Source organism: Microcaecilia unicolor, chromosome 2, assembly GCF_901765095.1.
Source record: "Microcaecilia unicolor chromosome 2, aMicUni1.1, whole genome shotgun sequence".
Classification (NCBI taxonomy): domain Eukaryota; kingdom Metazoa; phylum Chordata; class Amphibia; order Gymnophiona; family Siphonopidae; genus Microcaecilia; species Microcaecilia unicolor.
In genome coordinates, this window is record NC_044032.1 from 643,802,817 (window position 1) to 643,812,919 (window position 10,103).

The following is a 10,103-nucleotide window of genomic DNA, read 5'->3' on the forward strand; positions in this document are numbered from 1 at the left end:
AGGGGTACAGGGCAAGTGAGTAGTGGTTAGGAGTCAAAAACAGCGTTAAAGAGGTGGGCTTTTAGCCTGGATTTGAAAACGGCCAAAGACGGGGCTAGACGTACAGGCTCGGGAAGTCTATTCCAGGCGTGAGGTGCAGCGAGATAAAAGGAACGGAGTCTGGAACTAGCAGTAGAGGAGAAGGGGCCAGACAAGAGAGCAGTGGTGTTCCTAGGGGGGCTGATGCACCCCAACCCCCCCCCCCGGCGAAAGGACACCCCCCCCACCCCGGCAAAAGACCCCCTACAGGTGCATGCCGCTGGGGGGGGGGGGGTGCTGCATGCCGGTCAGGTTACTTCCTGTTCCGGGGCAGAGGGAGCATGGAAAACAAACGAAGCTGACGGTGCGCGGCACCCCCCCAGCGGCGTGCACCCGGGGTGGACCGCCCCCACCCCCCCTTGGTACGCCACTGCAAGAGAGATTTATCTACAGAACAGAGTACCCGAGGGGGAGCGTAGGGAGAGACAAGAGTGGAGAGGTACTGGGAGCGGTAGAGCGAATGCACTTATAGGTCAGTAAGAGAAGTTTGAATTGAATGCGGAAACGGATAGGGAGCCAGTGAAGTGACTTGAGGAGAGGGCTAATGTGAGCATAGCGACTCTGGCGGAAAATGAGTCGCGCAGCAGAGTTTTGTTATGGATATGTTTTTAAGTTGTTTTATTGTAATCTGCCTAGTTAATAGGCAGGCTAGTAATGAGAAAAAAATATATAATAATTAGGGCCAGGAAAAAAATAAAATAAAACTTTGACTTCTCCCACACCCAGAGAGCCTGGGATGCAGTTTTGCCCCTGTGCTGCCTGAAAAACTTCTGAGTCTGTGTTACATTAGTTTAAAACCAACAAGGTGATTACATATGAACTATTTTAACCTTATCAAAGTTTCTAGCTGCAGCCTCCTGGCATGCAGGCTGATCCAAGTTGTTGCAATGCAAGCACGTGGAAGTCCAGTAGGGCAGCATGCAGTGCCTCATCATAAAACAGGTTAAACACATATAGAAGGTAATATTAGAAGCCAAAATATAGATAAAAAAAAGTGGCAGGTAATTATACCAGCTGGATCAGGCTGCTTAGAAAAAAGACACCCAGTAGCTTTTCCCAGCTCGTTTTAACCTTTCTTCAAGTCTCACCTTCTGTAAGGTGAACTGAGGTTATGCTCTGAACTCTTGCCAGAAAAGATCCCGATGGTAACAAAGGCATCCCGGTAACCTCTGATCTCACAGTGGAGAATGCAGAAGAGTGAAAAACAAACATCCAAAGCAGGTACTCAGTGCCAGCAGCAGATTTCCAAGTGCATAGTCCTTTCAAGGTAGCAGGGTGTAAATCGTTTCTTTACTCTTTCCAAAAATACTTGGACTAGGGGGCATGCGATGAAGCTACAAAGTAGTAAATTTAATACAATTTGGAGAAAATGTTTCTTCACTCTCGTGTAATTAAACTCTGGAATTCGTTAACAGAGAATGTGGTAAAGGCGGTTAGCTTAGCGGGGTTTAAGAAAGGTCTGGCCAGCTTCCTAAAATAAAAAGTCCATAGACCATTGTTAAAATGGACTTGGGGGAAAATCCACTGCTTATTTTGGGACTAAGCAGCATAAAATGTACTGAACTTTTTTGGGATCTTGCCAGGTATTTGTGACCTGGATTTAGCACTGTTGGAAACAGGACGCTGGGTTTGATGGACCTTTGGTCTGTCCCAGTGTGGCAATACTTATGTACTTAGCAGACCATGTCTCCAATGCTAGGCAAGAGAACGGAAGCCTTATACTTCCCCCAATTCATTTTCAGGTCCTTAGCTCACTGGCAGCTCCCTACAAGATTTTAATAGTTACATTTCAATCTGAGGTGACCCTTTCTGCTCTCCAATGGCTTACAAGTTGCTCTAAACCCACGAAATGGAGGGTTTAACCGCAGAGCGCAAACTGGGAGAAAATCTGGGGTGCCGTTTTGTTTCAGTGTCTTCCATAAGCCGGGACACATTAGCCTGCCTATCTCTCCAACTTGATACATTGTTCTTTTTATTACATTTTTTGTTTGTATGTTTTACTTCTGTTGAAGTTTAGGGGGTGTAGTAAGCATTGTTACAGAAAATGTTGATACAATGTAGAAGCCAGCACTCATGCTGCACTAGTTGATATGACTGGTGTGATATTTTCAGTATTTGTGTTCAATGAGGAATGTTGGAAGCATGTTTGTAGCTGTTGCTGGTACAAATCCTTTGTATATTTGGCTCTGTTTGTGTGATTTTGTACATTAGATATGCAATCAATAAAGAGCTCTAAATTAAAAAGAAAACACGTAATTGGATATCATGCTTTGAATATTAAACTTTGTGTTGCAGGTAAAAGTCTGCACCGATGCTTCCTTTAGGTTGTGCTAATGTCAGGATCTATTGTTGTACTTTACCGCTGCTTTTTGCTGCTCCCCAGAAGCTACTACTACTACTTATCATTTCTATAGCGCTACTAGACACAGGGCCACTGAGAGAATGGGCCGGGCCCAGGGCAAGGCCGCCCCTGGGGCCCCGCCCCCAAGGTAATCATCGTCATCGTCGCCCCCCCCCCCTCCACCACCACCGGGCTGGGCCCCCCTGAATTCAAATCATAGCACCTCACCTCGACCTTGCTCCGTGTGAAAGAAGCTCAGCAGCGGCAGTCTGCAGATCGCCTCCCTTCGGCCTTCCCTCCCTGTATCCTGCCCTTGCGCCAGTTACATCAGACGAGGGCGGGACACAGGGAGGGAAGGCCCGAAGGGAGGCAATCTGCAGACTGCCGCTGCTGCGCTTCTTTCACACGGAGCGAGGTAGAAGTGAGGCGCTATGATTTGAATTCAGGGGGGCCTGGTCCGGTGGTGGATGGAGGGGAGTGGATGGAGGGGACTGCAGCGCCGGGCCCCCCTTGGAGGCCCAGGCCCAGGGAATTTTGTCCCCCCGCCCAGTGGTGTGCTGGTAAATTTTTAACAACAGGCTCTCTCCCCGGTCCACCTCGGCACCCCCCCCTCCCGTTCACCTCGGCGCCCCCCCCCCCATCCACCGCTGCGCCCCCACACCCACCTCTGCGCCCCCCCCCCAAAAAAAATTGCAGAGCGGGCCATAGCCAGGGGGAGGGGGCAATGCATTACTCTCTCCAGGAAAAAAAATTAAATGATCCCAGGTTCCAATCTAATTCATGTTTTTAATATGGGATAAAATGCCATAAATAAGTAAATAAATATAAACTTTTAACGTTCAGCACCTGATTCTCAAAGTGGACATATTCCAAACACTATAATGAAAATAAAATTATTTTTTTCTACCTTTGTTGTCTGGTGACTTTGTTTCTCTGATCATGCTGGTCCAGTATCTGATTCTGCTGCTCTCTATCTGTTCCCTTGACTCTGTTTCCAGGGCTTCCTTTCCATTTATTTCTTTTCTTTCCTCCTTTCTTCTTCATTTCTGGTCTTCCGCAGACTTGACTGTCCAGTGGATCTAGCTTCTTCCTATTTTCTCCATCCATGTGCAGTTTCTCTCCTCAATTCCTTTTCCCTCATCTAATCTCCTTCCCTCCATGTCCAGCATTTCTTCTCTCTCCCTTCCCTCCATCCATGTCCAGAATTTCTCTTGCTCTCCCCTCCATCCATGTCCTGAAACTCTCCTCTCTCCCCTGCCCCCCTCTCCCCATCCATGCCCAGCAAATCTCTCCCCTGCCCCCCTCTCCCCATCCATGCCCAGCAAGTCTCTCCCCTGCCCCCCTCTCCCCATCCATGCCCAGCAAATCTCTCCCCATCCATACCCAGTAATTCTCCTCCCTCCCCTGCCCTTCCCTCCCGCTCCCAAACATGTCCAGCAAACGATGTCCTTCGCCCCCACCCTCCCCTACCGCTCCCATTTGTCTTTTTTAATTACCTCCGTCGAAGCCCGCGCTATTTAAAGCCCTGCTGAGTGCAGGCCGTCTCTCCAGGCTTCCCCTGCTTGCTTCGGTGATGTTCGTGCCCTTAGTCCCGCCTTCGCGGAAAAAGGAAATGACATCAGAATGACGTCAGAAGGCGGGACTAAGGGCGCGAACGTCACCGAAGCAAGCAGGGGAAGCCTGGAGAGACGGCCTGCATGCAGCAGGGCTTTAAATAGCGGTTTCGATGGAGGTAATTTAAAAAGTCAGATGAGAGCGGGAGGGTGGGGGCGAAGGACATCGTTTACCATGTTTCGGAGCGGCAGGGGAGGTAAGCATGGCCTGTGATGGCGCCCTCTTGCCATGCTTACCTCCCCTAATGGAGCCGGCTCGCCCCCAACAACAACCGGCTCGCAAGAGCTGTCAAAATTTAACAAGTGGCTCTTGACAGCTCTTGCGAGCCGGACAGAGCCGGCTCCAGCACACCACTGCCCCTGCCCCCCACCTCTCGGCGGCCCTGACTAGACGTACGCAGCGCTGTACACTTGAATATGAAGAGACAGTCCCTGCTCAACAGAGCTTACAATCTAATTAGGACAGACAAACAGGACAAACAAGAGATAAGGGAATATTTGCCACCCTTGGTAACACCCAGTCTTGCACAGTGGTTAGGCCAGCCCTGTGTGCAGCACTCCAGAGCCTTGTTTTCAGGGATGAAATCACTCAGATAGCATTTAGGTTAATTCTGAGTAAAAACATCTGGGGAATACTTTGAAACGTTTGGCTCGCTTTTCTGGCCTAGGCTGTGAAAACTGTAAGGCTGTTTCTAGCTATTGTTGCATGCAGTTTTAGGTTGTTTAATTTGTAATTTTTCAGGTTGTATTTTGTATTTGTTATCTTTTCATTACTTTTTATTCTTTAGAGCTATATTTCTATTAAAATTTACAATCGTGATTAAAGGCATGTTATGTATTTTTTATTATTTTTCCCACTGCAGCTCCTTACGACTCTGGGCAACAGAGGGTTAAGGGGCCCTTTTACTAAGCTGAACTACAAGGTGGTCTGCTCTATGACTAGCTCATGGTCTTCCCTGTGAACTGAGGCACGGCCGCATTTCCTATTTCCCCCATAATGGCCACAGGCTAATTTCATAATTAGCGCGTGGCCACTAGCGTGTGAGCCCTTACTGACGCCTATTTTGTGGGCAGGAAGGGCTCACACACTAACTGGATGCTAATCAGTTGGTGCCTGGCAATGTAGGTGCATTAACCAATTAGCGCTGGATATGCCTACTCTCTGCCCCCAAACAGAGAAGGGCGATGAAAATGATAAAGGGGATGGGACGACTTCCCTATGTTGAAAGGCTGAAGCATCTAGGGCTCTTCAGCTTGGAGATAAGACAGCTGAGGGGAGATATGATAGAGGTCTATAAAATAATGAGTGGAGTTGAACGGGTAGATGTGCTTCCATTACTTTTCCAATAACCGAAGTGAGGCTTACTGGCCTGTAGTTTCCAGCTTCTTCCCTATCACTTTTGTGAAGAGGGACCACATCCGCCGTTCTCCAATCCCACGGAACCTCTCCTGTCTCCAAGGATTTATTAAACAAATCTTTAAGAGGACCCGCCAGAACCTCTCTGAGCTCCCTCAATGTCCTGGGATGGATCCTGTCCGGTCTCACGGCTTTGTCCACCTTTAGCTTTTCAAGCTGTTATGGTTCTGCTAGACAGGCAGGGGAATGACTGGGAGTTGCCTCTGATTGGCCTGTTAAGGATTGAGCTGACGTCTGAGGCAGCAGGCGTCAGAAGTCAGATCTATTTAAACCTACCTTTCCCTACAGTCCATGCTTTAGCATTTGATCCCTGTCAGCTGAAGCCTGTTACCCTCTCTCTGTCTGTGCTCGTAGCACACCGTGCTTACGTGGGAGTTTGTTTACTCCTCTCTTTGCTCGTAGCTTCTCTGTGTGCTGGTTGTTTCCAGTGTATGCTTGTTTGTTTTCCTAGCTAAGTTGCTTTCCTGCACCTGTGGGTGCTCTGTTGCTCTGTCTCTGTGTGCTGACTGAGTTCTGGTAAGAATGTTGTTTGTTTTTCCTCTTTGTTAGCTTTTATCCTTTAACTGCAGTGTAAGTCTGTTTCTCCCTGACTTGTGTTTAGCAGCCCTTCCCTTTAGCCTGCTTTTATGCTTTGTCTGCTTTTATGCTTTGTCTGCTGTGCTTGTGTCCTGATTCTTGTGAACATTGCCCTTATCTGTTTGGTATATGTGAAGGCAGCCTTTCCTGTTTGCTTGCTTTTCCCTTTGTCTCTAGTATCTGTTATCTGACTCTGTGGCACTGCCTTGCGTACTCTTGTGTGTGGATTCCCTTGACCCTTGAGTGCTGAGTGGCACAGTCCTGTGTATTCCGATAGTGGTTTCCCTTCTCCTTGAGTTCTGTGTAGCACGGCCTTGTATATTCCTTTAGGAGACTTCCCTTTTCCTTTGGCTGCTGTGTGGCACAGCCTGTGCTGTATGTTACAGCCTAGAGTGTTCCTGTGGAGCTTCATTCTTATTGAGTCTGTGTCCCATTCTGTCCTTGACTTTCTCTTCCCCTGGTCGTAGCTTGTACCTGCCAGCTCCTTGTCACCGTTCCCTTGTGTCACTAGCTAGTGCTGTGTGCGTTGCATGTGTGCCAGTCCCTTTAGAGGACTCCTTGTTGTTCTTTTTCCCTTTCCCAGTGTGTGACTTGGTTCCTGTTCGGCCGTGAGGCCCAAACGCTTTGACTCTGTACGAGTGGGTTCCCGTTCGGCCGTGAGGCCCGCCTGAGTGGTCTATCTCCCTTTTCTGGTTGTGCTAGTTGTTTGTCCTTAGTGTGTGGTGTTTTGTGGCTGGGGTTTTGTTTAGTGCCTGTTTGGTCCACCCTAGGCCTTGGCCAAGGTCCTTCCTAAGCCTCAGCCTGGGCACAAGCGCTCACGAACAGTTTAACAGGTACTTTGTCAAATGCCTTTTGAAAATCCAGATATACAATATCGACCAGCTCACCTTTATCCACATGTTAATTCACCCCTTCATTTACACTGTTCAAATCCTAATTGTCAGACAACAATCAGTTCTGTTCAGCAACAGCACACAATTACCTTGGGAACTAAACTGTGGAGTACCAAAGGGATCCATACTTTCTCCCATTTTATTTAATATTTATCTCAAACCTCTGGCTGAGCTGCTTCGGTCAATGGACACAAAATTCTACATCTATGCTGATGATGTGCAACTACTCATACCAACTGAACCAGATCTATCTACAACCTTGAATAAACTGACTGCCTGTCTAACCGCAACTCAGGAATGGGCAAAGAACAGCAAACTCTGCCTGAACCCAAACAAAACAGAGATTCTTTGGATACCTAACACAAGTGGACAAATATCTGACTTCTAAATACCTTTTGGGAAGTATGAATTCCCCTAAAATCCCAGGTCAGGAATCTTGAAATACTGCTGGACTCGTCACACTGCTGGACTCGTCACTCACTCTGATCCCGCAAATTCAAACCTTTAAAAATTGTCTCTATCAACTACGGCAGCTATGAAATCTCTCTCCATAGATTGAAAAGACGAGTCTGATCACAGTAGTCCATGCCATGACTAGACTACTGTAATGCCCTGTACACTGGTCAAACCAAAAAGAGTTTGTATCAGCTCCAATTAATTCAGACTGATAAAAGGCTGCAAACGGTGTGACCACATCACACCCTTCCTGCAATACTACACTGGCTACCAGTATCTTACAGGGCTAAATGTAAAACTCTGTTTGATTTTCAAGGTCCTCAGACAAAATGGGCCAGAGTAATTAAAGAATAAGTTAGCCATTTACACACCTGTGAGCCTAGTGGTTAGTGCAGTGGACTTTGATCCTGGGAAACTGGGTTCAATTCCCACTGCAGCTCCTTGTGACTCTGGGCAAGTCACTTAACCCTCCATTGCCCCTGGTACAAAATAAGTACCTGAATATATGTAAACTGCTTTGAATGTAGTTGCAAAAAAATCAGAAAGGCGGTATATCAAGTTCCATTTCCCTTTCCCTCTTAAGGTCCTCTCAAGGATCATCACTATCTGTACCCTCGTCAAAAGAAATTGTACGATGTGATACCCGCCAGTGAACCTTCTCAGGAGTAGCCCCCACGCTCTAGAATTTACTCCCAGAGGGGCTATGTATAACTTGAGAGTCGAGACCACCTCTACTTCAGGAAGCAGGTAAAAGCCTAGCTCTTCTCTCAAGCCTTTAATACATAGGGTGACTGACTATACACCACTCTGCTAGCTTGCTATGCACACTGTAACTTAGACCAGTTCCTTATATCTTGACTAAGGGCTAGATGCACTAAAACAATCGTTAAAGCCCTTCCCTTACCGATTCCTTAGCGAATCGGTAAGCAAAGGGAATGCATCAAGGAAATCGCATGCAAATGAGCTGGTTGCTGCTAGCTCATTTGCATGGGATTTCCTTCCAAGCCAGTCGGCCAGCTGAGCATGCGCAGAGCAGCCAAGCGTTATGCTGGCTGCTCTGCGCATGCCAAGGACGTCCTTTATGGACGTCCTTCACTGAAAGAAAAAAAAAGTCATCCTCAATCGGGAGAGAGATCAAAGGGCTACGAGGAGGCTCCCGATGCTGCTGGCAGCTATTATTGTTATTATTATTAACATTTGTATAGCGCTACCAGACGCACGCAGCGCTGAACACCTGACACAGAGAGACAGTCTATCAGCGGCTTCTGCTCCGGCCGCCTTGCTCCTTTCTGTCTGCCCCGGGGTGTTAGCAGCACGTCCGATGCTCCTCCTCCAGGTCTCTCTCAGCCAATCACATCGCGTTTAGCTGTCACTGGTGTCAGCTAAACGCGCTGTGATTGGCTGAAAGAGACCTCGAGGAGGGGCATAATCGAGACGTCCAAATAGTTTTTTTATTTGGATGTCCTCGCACGTCTCTCTCTCCAGCGGTGGTCATTACAGAAGGACACCCATCGCAAAAAAAATCTGGGGAAAAACCGTCCAAGTGCTCGTCAGGGACGTCCTTTTTTTTTTGTTAGTGAAGGACGTCCATGTTAGGCACTTTAGAAGGACGGCCCTGACGAGCACTTGGACATGGCTAGGCAAAGGTTTCCAGCTGGTTGCTTTTTTTTGTTGTTGTTGAGTGAAGGACGTCCATAAAGGACGTCCCTGATGAGCACTTGGACGTTTTTTTTCCCAAATTTTTTTGGGGGGGGGGGTTAAATTTATAGAAGTTTTTAGAGGCAAATAAATCCCACGCAGCCCCAACAAGAGGTACAGACCGCCCGTTACATTTTTCACGGTTAGGCAATCGGAAAACGGTAGTGCATCTCATTACAATACGATTTATACACATGATAATACTAATTTGCTCATCTGCATTCCGTTTTCATTAGCTGCTACCGTGATAGGACAATGCCCTTTGTGCATGTCCTGGTTTACTACTTGCATGCTAAACTGGCTAGAACCAGTTTAAAACCCACGTTAATGGCTCGTTAAGTTTAGTGCATCTGGACCTGACTGTACAAAGAACTTACCTTTAGTTTAGCCACCTATCTATGTATCCCAACTGACTCTGTACCATACATCTTGTCCCCTGGCCCCTCAGCTATATGGTAATGATTGTAGAAAATCATTAGTATCATATCTACGTTATTTGAATGTTATAATTGTGTGCTTATTAGATGTTTCATTAATATTATGCTGACATCATATTATATCTCTGTTATTTGAATTTCAGTGCTGTTAAAGGTGTATATTTTTGATACTGTTTCATGGTAGTCTCATTATTAGGTCTCAATTTGCTGTTTTCTTCATTTATTGTATTTGTGTTTCTCCGAGGACAAGCAGGCTGCTTGTTCTCACATATGGGTCGACGTCCGCGTCGGCCCAGGAATCGGCAGTTTGCAAGCAAAATATACAAAAAGTTTTGCCAGAGTCTTCTGCCGCGCGTGCAGTGCGCACCGCGTTTGCGCCGACCGATTTCCTGCTCATCGCGCAAACGCACTCCTCAGGTTATTTTTCTCCACGTTGAGGTGCAGTCAAGTTCGTTTGTGATTTTCGCCTTATTTTCTTTTCCTTTTACTTAGAAATTTTACAGTTAAAAAAAAAAACTTCCCTTAGTTTTCTTTATTTTTCCTTCCATGTCATCAAAGACACCCAGCGGCTTCAAACGTTGTACTCGGTGCAAC